Below are 16,839 nucleotides of genomic sequence, written 5' to 3'. Positions count from 1 at the left end.
AGCAGACCGGGAGAGGGAGAAGGTCATGCTCAAGGTCTCAGAGCTTGTGGATTGCAGAGCTGAGAGCTGATCTATTCACTGAAGGTTTTAGGCATTTCTGATCATCTCCCAGAAGGGTCGCCCCCAGTCCTAACCAATACATGAATAAGATAGGGTGGCTCCGGCTGTGACTTCTGATGGCAGGGGCCTTCAGCCCTTGACATCCAGCCTATTAAGCGGTAACTCTGTGCAGCAGGGGCAAAAGTGGAGTAGGTCTGGGCTCCGCCACTGGCTCCCTATGTGACCTTGGCCAAATCTTCTCCCTCCTCTGGGCCTGGTTTCTTCATCAGGGGTAATTATTCCTGCCGTTTTGTGTTGACAGATTCAGAGTCTAAAGTGGGACATTCTCTTATCTCAGATATCTGCAACTTGATTACAGACTGATTCTTAACCCAGCCTGATGAGAGAGATTCTTAACCGTACCTGTAAAATTTAGGAGGTCTGGGGTTCACTAACCCGCATCATTTTTCTGGGAACCCAGGCCGGCCCTGGAGACCACAGGGGCAGGCTGTCTGAGTGACGCGAGGCTGAGAGTGCCCACCTCTGTCCCAGAAGCATGCAGGTCGGTGGATCCCAGAGGTGAAAGGAGTTTACATTTACTGAGAGATTTTTTTTTTAATGTTCCTTGTTCTCTGTATGTGTTATTTCATTGAAATGTCACCACCGCGTCAATCACTAGCACTGAGCTCATTTTATACATGAGGAAACTGAGGCGTGGATAAAGTAAGTACATCCAGTGACACAGCAAGCAAGTGGTTCACGGGGCTCCAAAGCCTTGCACCACGCGGCTTCTCTACCCTCTGCCTCTGCTGGCCAGAGGGGGCGCTGCAGAGGCCTCGGGGCAAGGGCGCCCCCTGGCAGCAAAGGGGGCTGCCGTGTCCTGCCAGGGGCTCTGCCAAGGCCTTTGCCAAGGCAGCTCTCAAGCCGCCCCCTCCTTTCGGAAGCCTTGTCGAAGCCCCCAGGGCGAGGGGTTCCTGACTGTACTTCCACAGCGCCTTGCCTGGGCCTCTCTTATAGCCTCCCCTTGTGTTAGTATGTTTATGTTCTTGCAGTTTGTAGGAAACGAAGTCATACTAGGGCTTCTCCCTCATTACCCTGCAAAGCGCTCCGGGACAGGGACTGTGGCACGCATCGCCCATGGCACCTAGTAGAGGCCCTGCAAAGACTGGTAGGTGATCAGTGAATATCTACGGCATGAACACTTGATAGTGACCCTTCTGAAGATGGTCAAAAGTGATTTCATACACATTATCTTATGGACCCATCCATTCGCACCGTGTAGGCTTCCCGGTAGCCTGCCTAGACTTCACTAGAGGTCGGGGTCAAAGACAAAGTAGATGCCTGTCTGCACAGGGAGCTCCAAGTTGTGGGGAGGAGGTGGGGTGGCAAAGCCAAGAGCCTAAGAAAGGGACAAAACAGAATAAGAACTGGAAACACAGACCACGGCAGGAGGCGCAGCTCAGCACGCGTTTGGGCGAAGCCCAGAGGGGGCCCCCCAGCCCGGTGTGGGGGGGTTGTCAGGGAAGGCAGCAAGGGCCGGGGACACAGGGTGGGGCTTCGCGGCCAGGCAGGAGTGCGGCAGCCAGGGGAAGGGGGTGGGAGAGGCTGGGGGAGCCTCAGGGGAGCCCCTGGTGGGGGACTGGGCACATTCAGTAGCTGAGTACGGCAGCTGCCTGGCGTGGAAAGGGAGTTTTGAGGACGTAGCGGGAAGAAAGAACGGGAACGACACCTTTGACCTGAACCTGAAGTGCTTTGTGTTCCTCAAATCCCTTCCACATCTATGATCTCAAATTAGCTGACAAACAGCAGCGGCTGCACCCTGAGCGCTTCCCTGCACAGGGCTGCTCCTCGGGCGCCTGTGTGTGCCATCTGCCTGAGCTCCGGCCACAACCCTGAACGTAGGCGCTGTCACCACCTCCTCTGTGCAGAAGGGGACGCTGAGGCCCTGAGAGGGTGGGCTTCTCCAGGAGGGGAGGAGTAGGCCCTGTCATTCTCACGCCGCAGTGGAGGACAGGACAGGTGTCTGGTCCTGGGACTGGAGCTCAGGCCTCTACGTTCCCAGCCCAGTGCTCTCCCCCAGAAGTTTCTCTGCCCCCTCAGATCACGATGTCTGGACTAAAGCCAACAGCCAGATTGCGAGTGGACATCAGCTCAGGCCGCCCTGGTGTTTCTCCACCGATGAGCTCCCGCCTCTGCCACTGAGGGGCCAGGACGTCGCTGCCGACCGCAGCGACCTGGGCTTTGAGTCAGCCAGTGGTTCAAGGGCAGAAACCATTCCCTCCCTCCTGGGCACACGCTGCCCAGGAGGTTCCACCGCAGGCACCCGGGCTTGCCGCTCATTTCAGTTGGCAAAGTTAATCCAGCGAACCCGAGTTCGTAACAGTCTCCAGTATCCCTTCTGGTGCTCCCTGTCCCCTCCACACCCACCTGTCCTGGGGCTCTTGGTCACCAGGGAAGCAGGGGCCTGTCTGTTGGTCTCCTCCAGCAGGACGCAAACTCAGTAGTCCTGCCCTACTCATGAGGTCCCCGCTTTCCTTCCGTCCTCAAAGTTCCCCGGGCTGTGGTCTGCAGCATGAACGGTCTCCTCTGTCCTGCTTCTCCCTTTTTTGAACCTTCTCTAGTGACTTACTTCTGGGGAAGGAATGTTCTTTGCAGCGACAGCTGCAGTTGTTCCAGACTGCAGCAACGTCCTCTTTCGAATCCTGGTTCCTGAAATGTTTTTTGCTTTTCCTTCTCTTCCTTCCTTAATTGCCTCTCTTGTTCTCCCTTCCTGGAAGGAGCTCAGAGCACAATGGTGACAATGCCCTTGGCCCCTGAGCCCACCACCTTCCCTGAAGCTACAACTAGCCATTGGCCCTCTAGTCGGTTGTCCAGTCTGTGACCTACTTTGCCCCCTGCGTGCTCCTTTCTACCATCTGGCTCTGTGAACCCTAAAGTCTTCCCTGGTGACCCCCATTTATCACCTCACATGGTTCTGGAATGAACGTATGTTATCCACTCCTCATGCTCACAGATCCTCAGCCGCTGAGGCAGGGACCAGAGTAGATAGGTAATTGGTTCTCAGAGTAGTCTGGTTTGGATCCTGGCCACTGCCCACAGCCATATGACCTTGACCGAGACCTCACCGTATTTCTTTGAGGTGTTGTGCAGAGATCATGTGATCCAAATTTTAAATTACATTAGTACTTAAACAATAAGCTTCAACAAATGGTAGCTATTTATTCACAGTAACAGCTTTTCAAACGATTTCTGGGATTGTAAATTTGAAAGTGGTTGGAAATTCCAAAGTGCCTCCCCTTCTCAACTGGAAACCCTATGAGGGCAGGGGCCTTGTCTTTTGTCCATGATGTCTGGTACTTGGTAGACCCTTAATGTCCACACAGCAGTACCCCCCTTACCCGTGGTCTCACTTTCTGTGGTTACTTGTGGTCAACTGCAGTCGAAGTAGATGATCCTCCTTCCGACCTGTCATCAGAAGGTCAGTAGCAGCCTAACGCTACGTCACAGTGCCTACGTCATTCACCTCACTTCATCTCATCACGTAGACCATGTCAAATCATCACAAGAAAGATGAGTACAGTTCAGTAAGAGATTTTGAGAGAGAGAAACCACATTCACCAAACTTATTACAGTATATTATTATCATTGCTCGATTTTGCTCAGTTATTATTAATCTCTCACTGTGCCTAACTTATAAATTACTTTATCAATGCATGTGTCTATAGGAAAAAACAGGATGGATAGGGCTCGGTACTCTCTGAGGTTTCAGGCATCGCCTGGGGGTCCTGGAACATACTTCCCGTGGATGAGGGGCAGGGGACTACTGTATTTATTTTTGGATGAATGCATAAACCTATACTGTCTTCAATTCTGCTTCTAGGATTCCTTTTGAGTGTTCATTTTTTCCCTGATTATAAAAGTAATACATGTTCATTATAGAAGAGTTAGAGAATAGTTTCAAAAACTGGGTAACAGAAACTAGCTGTGAGCCTACTCCCTCGAGATGGCCACGGTCAACTTTTTGATAAATTTCCTTGCTGCCTTTTTTCTGGGCTTATATATATTTCAAAATTTCTGTATCCTGTTTTTTCAGCTGACCAAATGAGCATTTCTCTGTGTTGTTAAATAACTTCCACAAACATAATTTTAAGTGCTGTATATATTATTCCTTGATATGAATGTATCGTAATTTATGTAACCAACAGGCAGTGGTCGGATATTCAAGTTGTTTCAGCTCCTCACCATTACAAATGAAGCTGCAGTGAGCATCCTTCTGCATAAATCTTTGTATATATCTCGGAATGAAGATTTTTCTACCAAGGATACGTTCTAAAAGCCAATGATTGGACCTAAGAGTGGACGTTTTAAGGCCCCTTCTAGTGTTAAATGATTCTTCAGAGAGGTGGTACTAATAGGCTTTCCTCCCACTATTAAAGTAAAAGAATTCTCACCACTGAAAATTATCATTTAACATAAAATAAAATTTGCTAACTGGAGAAGTGACACATAGACTCTACTTTTATATGAGGATGTTCCCACCTCAGACACACATAGTAGCTTCAGTTATACCAGGGTGTCTTCACTGCGGCCCTACTGACATGTGGACTGGATAATTCTTTGTTGTCGGGGGCTGTCCTGAGCATTGCAGGATGTGTAACAGCACCCACAAGCTCTACCCACTGCATGCCAGTAGCACTCCTGGACCCCTAATTATGATAACCAAAAATGTTTCCAGATATTGCCAAATGTCCCCTGGGGAACAAAGCCACCCCAGGCTGAGAACAACTGAATTACACCCCAGTAACTATTTGTTGGTTGCAAGTAACAGAAATCACTTCTAAGCAAAAATCGGGACTTGGGTAGAAGAATCTGAGGGTATCATGAAACCCAAGGGCATAGATGCACTGGGCCTTCTCTTTTCAGATCTGACTCCTCCTCCTCCTCCTCCTCCTCCTCCTCCTCCTCCTCCTCCTCCTTCTTCTTCTATTTATTTATTTATTTATTTATTTATTTATTTATTTATTTATTTATTTAGAGAGTGTGTGAGCACATGCAAGCAGGGGAGGGGCAGAGAGAGAGGGAGAGAGAGAATCCCAAGCAGGTCCCGTGCTGTCAGCACAGAGCATGATGTGGGCCTCGATCTCATGAACCTTGAGATCAAGAGTCGGATCCTTAACTGACTGAGCCACCCAGATGCCCCCAGACCTGACTTATTCTTTTCTTTTGCTCTAGACTAGCTTCCTCTGTATTTTTGCCTATATGGAAGAAAATGGCCACCACTAAGTTCTGATGTGTACGTCCCTCTTATTTATGAGAAAGCCAGACCTCACTGGGATTTCTTGGTTCCTAATTTTCAAGGAAGAACTCTGACTGGCTCAGCTCAGGCAGTCTTCTGGTCCATTTGCCTGGCTGGAGTGGGGCAGGAATCCCTGGGACTCTTGCTGTGACCACATGGGTGTGTAGTTTCTAGAAAAGGGGCCACTGGGCAGGTGATCCCCTAGGAGTCTCCTGCGTGCTCACATATCTGGTGGCAGCTTATCAAGTGTGCACCTGCATAACTGTACAGACATCCAAAATGCACACGTCTCCTGAGAGGGCAGGGACTATCTGTCTTGCTTGGTGTCCCCTCCCAGCTCAGCCTAGACTTCCAGGCTTTGGTTTAGGGCCCTTTCCGGATGGAGGGGCCCATTTCTCTGTGACTGGCGGACATCGCTTACTCAAACAGGTCCAGCTGAGCGAGCCAACTTGGGAGCCTGGCGCTTCCAAGTCCATAAAGGTGTTTTATGTGGAAAAGAACGGCTGGTCCTCCGTCATAAAGCTGGCTTTGGAGCGTGCAGCTACCGAGGTCGAGGAGCCCTGTGCCATCCCTGCACCGTGCAAAGTGCTACAAAGCCGGCTTTTGCCTCCAAGACGAGAGCAGATTGGTGCACGGGCAGCCCCTGAGCAGAGACCTCTCCAGCCACAGATGCCTGGGACCACTGGGAAGTGGCAGAAGGGAAGGTTGTTCTCCAAACACATAGTAAAGACAAGCTCGTTTCCTGTTGTCCTGAAAGCCTTTCGTCTCACAGATGCCATTCCCGGCTTCACCGTGCTGTGACCTTGGATGAGTCACTTCTCTCAAGGTCTCAGTTTCTTTCTCAGAAATGGGAAGATGCCTGCCCCGCCTTCTTCACAGCCCCCAAGAGGATGTTTGGTAATAAAGTAGTTTCAGAAGTATATGCAGGCACACGTGAGTCTTACTGTAATAACGGGTATTTATGGTCATTATTTTACCTCCTTTGAGGCCTCCTGTGGCTCAGCAGAGGCAGAGGAGGAAAAAGCGTTTCCCCCAAGTCGGGCCTCCCAGACCTGGAGATGAATCCAGAGGTCTGCTGCAATATGAATATGTCAGAAATCCGTGAGCCTGAAGGTGAGTTGGGTCTCTCTTACCTGCATGACCGTGGACATGTTGGTTAACCTCCTGGGCATCTGTAATGTCTCCGCATCTGTAAATGGGCACACTAGAGGCTTTCACCTCTTAGGTTATTAATACGTGTAAAGTCCTTGGCACATGCAAGGGCTCACTCAGTGTTTGCTCTGTGTATTCCTACTGTAATGTGCCAGGCACCGAGCCAAGCGCTGAGCATGGAGAAGTGAAGAGAACACAACCCAGCCCTTCCTTAGGGTACTCGCTGGGTACCAGAGGCGGGGGGCAGCCAAGGTGTGCTGCAAAGCAAGGTGGCAAACCCGGTGATAGTGACCCGTGCGCCCCTCGGATTGGGCCCCTCCCCATTGCTTCTCCTGGGACTCTGGGGAGATGGGTCAGGAAGGCAGGACACAGGGAAACACTGTTTTCCCAGGCTCTCTGCACAGCAGACAGTTCTAAGACTCAACTGCTCCAAGATTCGGGAGGAATGTACTCCAAGGGAACACTTGGAGGGGGGAAAACCCTCCCTTAAAAAAAGAAAAAGAGCACCTTTAAAAAAAAAAAAGGGAAATTGCCCAACATTTTCAACCGTAGGCATTGGTTAGTAGAGGAGATCTTGGAGGTGGGATATAATGCATGCATGAAACTGATATCACCCAGATCGTACATGGCATGGAAAAGCACCTATGTCGTACATTGTAGAGTGGCTGGTCCCTGGTGTCCCAGCCCCTCAGGTCAGAAGGGAATAGCAGGGATTGCACAAGAACTGTTAGCTGTGTGAGAACCTGCCAGCCACCGCGGACCAGGGAAACGTGGGAGAGGGGCCTCTACTGAGAGAAGGTGGAGGCATCTCAGTGCTGGGGCAGGAGCGGCCACGCAGAGCCAAGGAGTCAGTGACTAGAGCCAGAGAGGGGCAGCGGGGCCCTCAGAGGAAGAAGGATCTGGACACTCGCAGCAGGTGTAAGAACAATGCCAAGAGCGGGGCCCGGGTTGGGGTGGGAGGAGGGCTGGGGGGAGGGGATGGCCAAGAGGAGACTAGTAAGGAGTCTGCTGTCTGCGGTCTAGGACTTTACCGGATGGGGCGCGGCTTTGCTTTGCTTTCCTCAGCTGGTCATCAACTCTAATGAGCGAGAGCCTAAATCAGTGGCCTCCCTCATCTTCCAAGGCAGGCGTGACAGAGGGCCTTGTCTCTCAAGTGTGCGTGTCTGTGTTGGGAGGCAGAATATAGAATTCCAGCTTCATTAAGATTACAGTGAGATGAAATCACATGGCCACGCATGGCACAAGGAAATACAAACAAATTCCTTAGGGCGGTAGAGGGGCGGTTTGCCTATTTATAACCCTTTGTCCCATTTCTCTTTTCCATGTAGAGATATGTACTGCATCCACACGTCTCCACCTGCACCTGCACCCATGTCCACACCCATGTCTGTCCCATCGCTGTCCATGTTTGTACCTACACTTACACTCACACCTGTGTTCATCTGTCTGTTAAGATTTGGCAGCAGGGAGGCTGGGCCTGGGTGGCTCAGTCGGGTAAGTGTCCGACGTCAGCTCAGATCATGATCTCACATTTCGTGAGTTCAAGCCCTGCGCTGGGCTCTGTGCTGACAGCTCAGACAGAGCCTGGAGCCTGCTCTGGATTCTGTGTCTCCCCCTGTCTCCTTGAGCTCTGTCTTTCTCTCAAAAATAAATAAACATTAAAAATACATTAAAAAATATTTTTAAAATTTTATTTTTATGTATTTTGAGAGAGAGATTGAGAGCAAGCTGGGGAGGGGCAGAGAGAGAGGGAGACAGAACGCCAAGCAGGCTCTGCGCTGATGTGGGGCTTGAACTCGCAAACCAGGAGATTGTGACCTGAGCTGAAATCAAGAGTTGGGAGCCCAACCAACTGAGCCACCCAGGGACCCTCCATCTATCTGGTAAGAAGCAACCTTCCCATTGTAGGTAAATGCTAGCTTCCAGAACTTTTTAAAAAAAGAAAAAAAAGTCAGCAACATTCCTGCTGTGTTGGCTTCCCCCAGGCCTTGCCTCTCCTTCCTTCTCGCCTTACCCCTCCTTTCCCTTCCCTCCTGCACCTCTTTCCTCTCCTGTTTGTCCTCCCTGTACCCCCAGCTGCCTCCGGTGCTCCCCATCCCCACCTGACTTTGGGCCCTGAAGTCTCTGACCAGGTTCCCTTCTCCCAAAAGGGGGGAGCGCCAGCTGCCTACATTTCGATGGGGATTGGTAAGAAGGCCCAACTTTGGCGGCTGGGGTGCATGTGAGGAGGCATGTATAACCCTTGCAGAGACTGGGCCTACTTTTCGGTCTCTTCACGTTGTCCTGGGCAGGCCTCTCCATCTCCTGGCTTAAACCAGCAGCTTAAACATGCAGGTGCTTCCCAGAGCTCTGCCCCATCTCTGAACTTTACAGCCATGAATTTAGATGCCTGCTGGACACCTCCCCCTCCCCTGGCTGTTTCAGGCTTCCCAAAGCCAGTGTGTCTAAGGCCCAAACGATCCCATCCCGCATACAGACCGGCTTCTCCAGCAGACCCTCCGAGAGTCCCCTCACCCTACCCAGGGCCTGGGGCCCAACAGGGAATCACCTTCATCCCTCCTCTCTCTCTCACCCCCAGTTCATCCTCACATGTAGCCTGTGTCCCTCTCCCTCTCCCTCCCCACCGATGCTGCCTTGGTTGACTTTTTCTTTCTTTCCTTTTTTTCTTTTTTTAATACGGTTTATTTTTTTTAGAGCGATTTTAGATTCACAGCAGAATTGAACGGTAAGTACAGAGATTTCCCATATATTCCTTCCCCACACATGCACAGCCTCCCCCATTATCACCATCCCCCCGCCAGAGGGGTACATTTGCTACAATTGATGAACCCACACTGACACATCCTAATCACCCACAGTCCATAGTTGACATGAGGGTTCACTCCCAGTGTTGTCCTTCTGTGGGTTTGGACAAGTGTGTAACGATCTGGGTCCACCATCATAGGCTCACGCGGAGGAGTTTTGTCCTAAAAATCCTCTTTGTCCCTTTTATTCCCTACCCTCTGGCCACCACGTTTAACTAGCTCCTAATTTTGCCGTTTCCAGAATGTCATATAGTTGGAACCGTGCGGCATGCAGCCTTTTCAGATCGGCTTCTTTCACTTAGTAACGTGCATTTAAGGTTCCTCCTTCATGTCGTGTCATGATTTGATAGCTCATTTTTTTTTTTTTTAGCACGAAATAATATTCCATCGTCTGAATGTACTACAACGTATTTATTCACCTCCTGAAGGACATCTTATTTGCTTCCAAGTTTCGGCAGTGGTGAATACAGCAGCTATAAACATCCGTGGGCAGGTTTTTGTGCAAACATAAGTTTTGGACTCCTTTCGGTAGATTGCTGGATCGTATGGTAAGAGTATGTTTACTTTGGTAAGAAACCGCCAAGCTGTCTTCCAAAGTGGCTGTACTTTTTTGCATCCCCCCCCTGCCCCCAGCAACGGATGACATCCCCAGCAGCACCTGGTGTTGTCACTGTTGTGGATTTGGGCCGTTTCCGCTAGGTGGGTAGCAATTCCCTGGTGACCTATGATGTGGGGCCTCTTTTCCCATACTTACTTGCCGTCTGCGTATCTTTTTCGGTGAGGTGTCCGTTTAGATCTTCTGCCCATCTTTTCATCAGGTGTTTGTCTTCTTACTATTGAGTGTTAAGAGTTCTTTGTGTGTTTTATTTTTTTATTATTTTTTTGAAGTTTATTTATTTTGTGACAGAGAGAGAGAGAGAGAGAGAGAGAGAGAGAGAGAGACAACACAGGTGGGGGAGGGGCAGAGAGCGAGGAAGAAAGAGGATCCCAAGCAGGCTCTGCACTGTCAGAGTAGATAGAGCCTGATGCAGGGCTCGGACCCATGACCCGTGAGATCATGACCTGAGCTGAAATCAAGAGTCAGCTGCTTAACCGACTGAGCCACCTGAGTTCTTTGTGTATTTTGGACAGCCGTCCTTTACCACACGTGTCTTTTGCAGATATCTCTTCCCAGTCTGTGCCTTGTCTTTTCACCTGCTTGACAGTGTCTTTCACGCGGCACAAGTCTGTAATATTAATGAAGTCCAGCTTATTAATTATTTCTCTCAGAGCCGTGCCTCTGGTGCTGTGTGTACTATGACGTGGGCCACACCAGTGGTCTGCTGACTGCTGGCTCCCCTGGGTCCTTCATTTCCTGCCCTCCCTGCCCTGAACTTTGAGGCTCTCCACGAACTTCATTAACACAAGGCTTTCAGTTGCTGAGATGGCCTCACTTTCTGCTGCCTTTGACACCCAGCCTTTGGAATTCAACCCCTAAGCTTCCTTAGGGGCACCTTCCCTGAGGTCCTAGTCCGCAGGGGTGCCCCTCTCCCATCATGTCCCTCCTAGGCCCTGGCTTCTACTTCCTCCCGCTTGTCACAATTGTGAGATGCAGGCCTCCTCTGAAGGTATAAGATCCATGAGGGTGGGTGGAATTTTCTTTCTTTTTTCTTTTTTTGGAATTTCTTTGTTGATCACTGTTTATCTCTGTCTAGCACTGTGTTTTAATCATAGCAATAATTATTTTAATAGCAAATACATCTCCAGCACTAGGTGCCAGAAATCCTCCAAAGCTGGTTGCATTTTTTTTCTAAATTTTTAAAAACGTTTATTTATTTTTGAGAGAGAGAGAGAGAGCGAGCGAGCAAGCGGGAGAGGGGCAGAGAGAGAGGGAGACACAGAATCCGAAGCAGGCTCCAGGCTCTGAGCTGTCAGCACAGAGCCTGACGCGGGGCTTGAACCCATGGACTGGGAGATCATGATCTGAGTCCAGGTCGGATGCCCAACCGACTGAGCCGCCCAGGCGCCCCAGCAGGTTGCATATTTAGCTTATGAGTGAGTATTTGATTATTTCCAGTTCACAGACAAGGTATCCAAAGTATAGTTTGTCCAAGATACAGAGTTAGTAAGTGGAAGAACTGGGGTTCAAACCGAGAAAATCTGGCTCCAGAGCTGGTATTCTTTCTTGTACTAGATTGCCTCTCAAGTTCATTACATCTTTGTTGGATAAATGATGATGTCAGGGAGAAAGACAGAGACAGAGAAAATTAGGAAATAGTACAAGAGAGTGAATCAGAGTGAATGAAAGAGGCATTTGCCTCTGAAGGGCTCTTTAAGGTTGTTGACTGACTGATGGACAGACTCTGGAACAGGGACACCATCCTGCCCCAGCCCCTCCTTCCTTCTGAGATGAGCAGCACAAGGCAGATAATTGGTGAGACAGAGCCTGAGTCTTTTGTGAGGGGTGCGTAGGAAGGATGCCACAGGGCCCATTAGTACTGAGCCACAGATAATTACTGCTGAGATGTTCAGGACATCAATTAAAAAGATTCAGTCAGTCATTCCCAGCAGCTCTGGGTCAGCCACAGCCTTTTTAGGGGAAGGCACTGGATCAGCCAGGGGGCCCTGAGGTCATCGCCCCCATTCCTGCTTCTGATCCAGTTCTGGTCCCATCAGGGGTCTCCATTGTGGCAGATATTTGTGGCAGGGGCCTCCACTGTGGCAGAATCTACCTCCCTTCCCCAGTCACCCTGTGTCAGGAAATTTTGCTATCCAGTTGTCATGTATAAAAGCAATTTTCCCAGACAGTGAAAATATAATTGAGCAGCCCTGGGGAATGTTCTGCTCCTCCCCAGGGAACACCTGGATATCATACCCTCAATCGACAAGTCTGGTTCCCCAAGCTAACTTGTTCATTCTGTGAGTCAAGCCATTTCCATTGTCCTTGCTCTTTAAATGAGAAAAGAGGCACTTTTTATGTGGCAAACAGGGATGTAGTGGGGCTCCGGGTAGGGAAGCCAGCTTTGACGGAGGCGAGAGGCATGGGGCAGGTGCTGGCTCACAGAGAATCCGGTGTGAAGGCAGAAGCCCTGCAGAGATTGTGTCCACTCTAGAGGTTCCCAGCTCCTAGAAAGCCAGAACCAAGATGGCGGCCCAGGACCTCAAAGGAGACGGTGGGGCTCCCCGAACAAGCCTAGATTCCTGCCTCCTGGAGACATGAGGAAGGTGTGGCCAGGAAAGTACAGGACAGCCTCAAATGCTGGGAAGGAATCTAGAGGCCAGATAGAAAGGAGTCTTCCTTACTCAGGAGGTTAAGGTAACTCCTGAGGTCCACGGCAGTAAGAGAGTAGATGACTAGCATAGGCTCAGTATGTCCCTGGTGCTCACACCTTGAGAGGAGGTAAGGGGATGGGTCCAGAAGGGTCAGAGGCTCCTCAGACCCAGAAGTTGGGGCCCCTGAGCTTCTGTGGTTATCACCCACCTCCTAGAAGGTTGGGGCAAGCAAATGGAACTAGGGATTTGGGAGGCCTGGGCAGTGCCATCCAGGCTTGCCTTTTCTACGGTTCAGTTAAAACTTGGGGATATGTCACGTCATTGTGTTGGACATTCCTGAGGATTGCCTTTAACTTCTTACAAAAATCCCCTTTTATTTCTTATTTTATCTTTAAGTAATCTCCACCCTCATCGTGGCACTGGAACTCATAACCCTGATATCAAGAGTTGCACACTCTACCGACTGAGCCAGCCAGGCGCCCCACAAAAGTCCCCTTTTATTTTTTAATTTAATTAATTAATTAATTAATTAATTTTTAACGTTTATTTATTTTTGAGACAGAGAGGGACAGAGCATGAACGGGGGAGGGTCAGAGAGAGAGGGAGACACAGAATCTGAAACAGGATCCAGGCTCTGAGCTGTCAGCACAGGGCCTGACACGGGGCTCGAACTCACAGACTGTGAGATCATGACCCGAGCTGAAGTCGGACGCTCAACCGACTGAGCCACCCAGGCGCCCCCAAAAGTCCCCTTTTAAAACCTTCTCTTATTATGGTAAGAGGAAGAAACGGGGGCCCCAGCCTAGCTCAGTCAGGAGAGCATGGGACTCTTGATCTCAGGGTTGTGAGTTCCAGTCTCACACTGGGGGTAGAGATTACTTAAAAAAATTTTAGCCGGGGGGGCTGGTGCCTGGGTGGCCCAGTCATTTAAGCGTCCGACTTCAGCTCAGGTCATGATTTTATAGTTCGTCAGGTTCTGTGCTGATGGCTCAGAGCCTGAAGCCCGTTTGAGATTCTGTATCTCCCTCTCTCCCTGCCCCTCCCCTGCTTGTGCTCTGTCTGCCTCTCTCTCAAAAATAATTAAACATTAAAAAAAATTTTTTTTGGGGCGCCTGGGTGGCGCAGTCGGTTAAGCGTCCGACTTCAGCCAGGTCACGATCTCGCGGTCCGTGAGTTCGAGCCCCGCGTCAGGCTCTGGGCTGATGGCTCAGAGCCTGGAGCCTGTTTCCGATTCTGTGTCTCCCTCTCTCTCTGCCCCTCCCCCGTTCATGCTCTGTCTCTCTCTGTCCCAAAAATAAATAAAAAAATGTTGAAAAAAAAAATTAAAAAAAAAAAAAATTTTTTTTTAAATGTTTTTTTAAAAGAGGAAGAAACCGTTTATACCCTTAGGTCCATTTGCATGATGCTCCAGAACTGATGACATTTATGACAAATTAGAACAGTGGTGGCCTCTGCTGGGATCTTCATGGGGTGGTAGGAATGTTCTATGTCTTAATTGAGGTGTTTCTTACCTGGTTGTATACAGTTGTCTGGGCTTACTGAATTGTAGACTCAAGATCTCAAATAAATAAGATAACCCTGTCTCACTATTTTTAGGGGAGAGATTTTCCTTCTCTTCTTCACTGTAGATAGGTGGCTGGCCAGGCCAGGCCCCCTGGGAAGCAGTCTTGTGTAGTAGAAATCACACTGACTTCGGAGTCAGTCTCTGGTTCTGATTCTATTCTGCCACTACCACTGTGACCTTGGAAAGCTGATCTCTGATTTCCTACATCTTTAAGGTGAGTTAGGGAATTGTTACAAGTAAACAAACAAATTGCCTGGCATACACTTGGTGCCCCGACATCACCTCCTACAGGAAGCCTTCCCTGTCTTCTCCAGCCTTCCTCATCCCCACATGCCAGCCTCGGTGTGGTTAAATCTGTGTCTCAACAACAGTACGCATCTCTGACAGTCACAGACCCCTGTGGTTGCCTATCGAAGAGTCAAACTGCAAATCTGGAATCTCCAAGTGCCGAGGGTCCCTTTATGTAATATTTTTATCTTTCTGGTCCCCACCGCCCGCCCGACGAGGCTCTCAGATCTTTATTTTGTTTTTTTAATTTTTTTAAATGTTTTTATTTATTGTTGAGACAGAGAGAGACAGAGCATGAGCAGGGGAGGGGCAGAGAAAGAGGGAGACACAGAATCTGAAGCAGGCTCCAAGCCTCCGAGCTGTCAGCACAGAACCCAATGCGGGGCTCGAACTCACAGACTGTGAGATCGTGACCTGAGCTGAAGTCGGATGCGCAACTGACTCAGCCATGCAGGCGCCCCGAGGCTCTCAGATCTTGAGGGCAAGTGCTGGGTCTTGCTCAGCTTTGTATCTCCCCTGCTATATAACAAGTGCTCAATAAACATTTGACCAGTGAGTGAGCAAATAATAAGTAAATCAGTACAAGCATAAGTAATTGAATCAATGTGTGAAAGAATGCACTCTCTAGTGAAGGTATGGATCAATGAATGAGTCCATCAGGGCATGAGGGAGGGGACAGGTGAACGGTGCATCAGTGAGTGAGGAGAGTTGAGTGAAGGAAGGATGCCCATTCCCTTGTGAAAGGTTGTATGGTGGTAATGGCTTAAATGGCCCAGTTCCAGAGCCCTGGGAAGAGTCTGGGCTGTGGCTGCTCAAGGGACAGCGCTGAAGGAGGGCTCAGCAGCTGGAGCTCCCCAAATACAGCCATTCTAGAGACTTCTCTCCCCTGCCTTCCAGCCACCATCCACCTCTGCTTTGTGGACACAGTGGTGCTGAGGGAGTGTGAGGCAGGGCAAGCCTCCAAGCTAAGTCCATAGCTGTCCACTCCCGGACACCCCAGCCACAGGCAGTGAGGACTCACTCCCCGCCCCCCCCCCCCCCCCGCCCCCGCCTCGACTCCATATCCCCTCGCTGATCTCCCCTGTCTTGTCGGCAAGGGAGAGCCTGTCAGGGGTTTGCATTATTTATCTGCTCTGTAACATTTACTGGGATGTAGTGTTTAATAACTGTCACTCCAATATATCTTTTCTTAATCCCTTCAGATCTGCTGCTGTAGCAATTTTAAATATTTATCAACACTGTTCATGTATTCGCTGGTTGGGTTGCAATTTTCTTGTAATTAAAGATTTACAAGACACTGCTTGAGATTTACAAAGGATTGGTAGAGATCAAAGGGGGAGCAGAGGAGAGATCGGGTCTTGGAATCTGTTGCTGGGAATGCCCAAGCTGGATTTGCTCTCCCGGGAAAAGTGGAGGCTCCTTCATGGGCTCCCACTGCCCTCTCCTTCCTGCTCTTTCCCACAGCCCAGCGCTCCAGTAGAGAAGACCTCACAGCGCGACCCAGGCCACAGTGTGGTCCTGCCTCCCTCTGGAGCCCCTGTGGCCGCATGCCAGCCTGGGGCTGGGTGCTGGGGGACAGCGGGGAGCGAGGCAGGGAAGGTCCCTGTTCACATGGGGCTTACATTCTAGTGGCAGCGGCGGACGATAAATGTCAACAAAATTAAAATTATTTTGGGTTTTGAAAAATGCTATGGATGGAGTAAATAGTGACTGAGGGCAGGAAATGAGTATCAGAGTTCTTGCCCTCGAGCAGTAGAAACTGACTCAACGAAAGGAAGTTTCTGGAAGGATAAGGGGAGTTCATAAGGGACCAAAGGAAAGAACAAAAGTGAAAAAGGATGAGCGGAGGCAGGCACCCACAGATGGTCTCTTCAGAGGGTGGCCTTTGGGAGAAAGGTCTCTGGACCGTGTTCTGTTTTTGTGACATTCTGCCCAGGAGTCACAGTCCAGAGACAGAGGTGTTCACTCTTGGGCTGAGGAAGGCAGGGCACCTTGAGTGACAGCTTCACCAGGGCTGTCCATTGGGGGAGGGGTAGTCATCCAGATGAAATCTGGGTCACAGGTAATGGGGCTTACTGGAGCCTCAGGGGCACATTATATCTCAGAAGGCCTCCCAGGGGTTATCTGAGCTGACACCAAAAGGATGAGAAGGGGCTGGTCACATGAAGAACTGGGGCAAGAGGGACTAGAAAGGGCAAAGCCCGATGGTAGGAAAGAGCTTGGGTTTTCAAGTGTCTGGTTGGCCCGTTCTGTCTTCCCTCACAGACTGGGCTTGGGAATGGGCCCATCTCCAGTTCTACAGAGGCGGATCTGGTTTACATTATGGGGCCAGAATTTTGTTTGTTCCAGATGGAATGGAGTAGAGGGCGTTCCCTACCTCCTAGAACAGGAAAACCAATAATGGCGGAATTTTGGTTAAGTCAAGTCATGTTTCTGGAGGCCTT

The sequence above is a fragment of the Puma concolor genome, chromosome E4 (assembly GCF_028749965.1).
Source record: "Puma concolor isolate L17-30 chromosome E4, mPumCon1.1.hap2, whole genome shotgun sequence".
In the NCBI taxonomy this organism is placed as follows: Eukaryota; Metazoa; Chordata; class Mammalia; order Carnivora; family Felidae; genus Puma; species Puma concolor.
The sequence above is the reverse complement of the archived record's forward strand: the minus strand, read 5'-3'. Positions refer to the sequence as shown.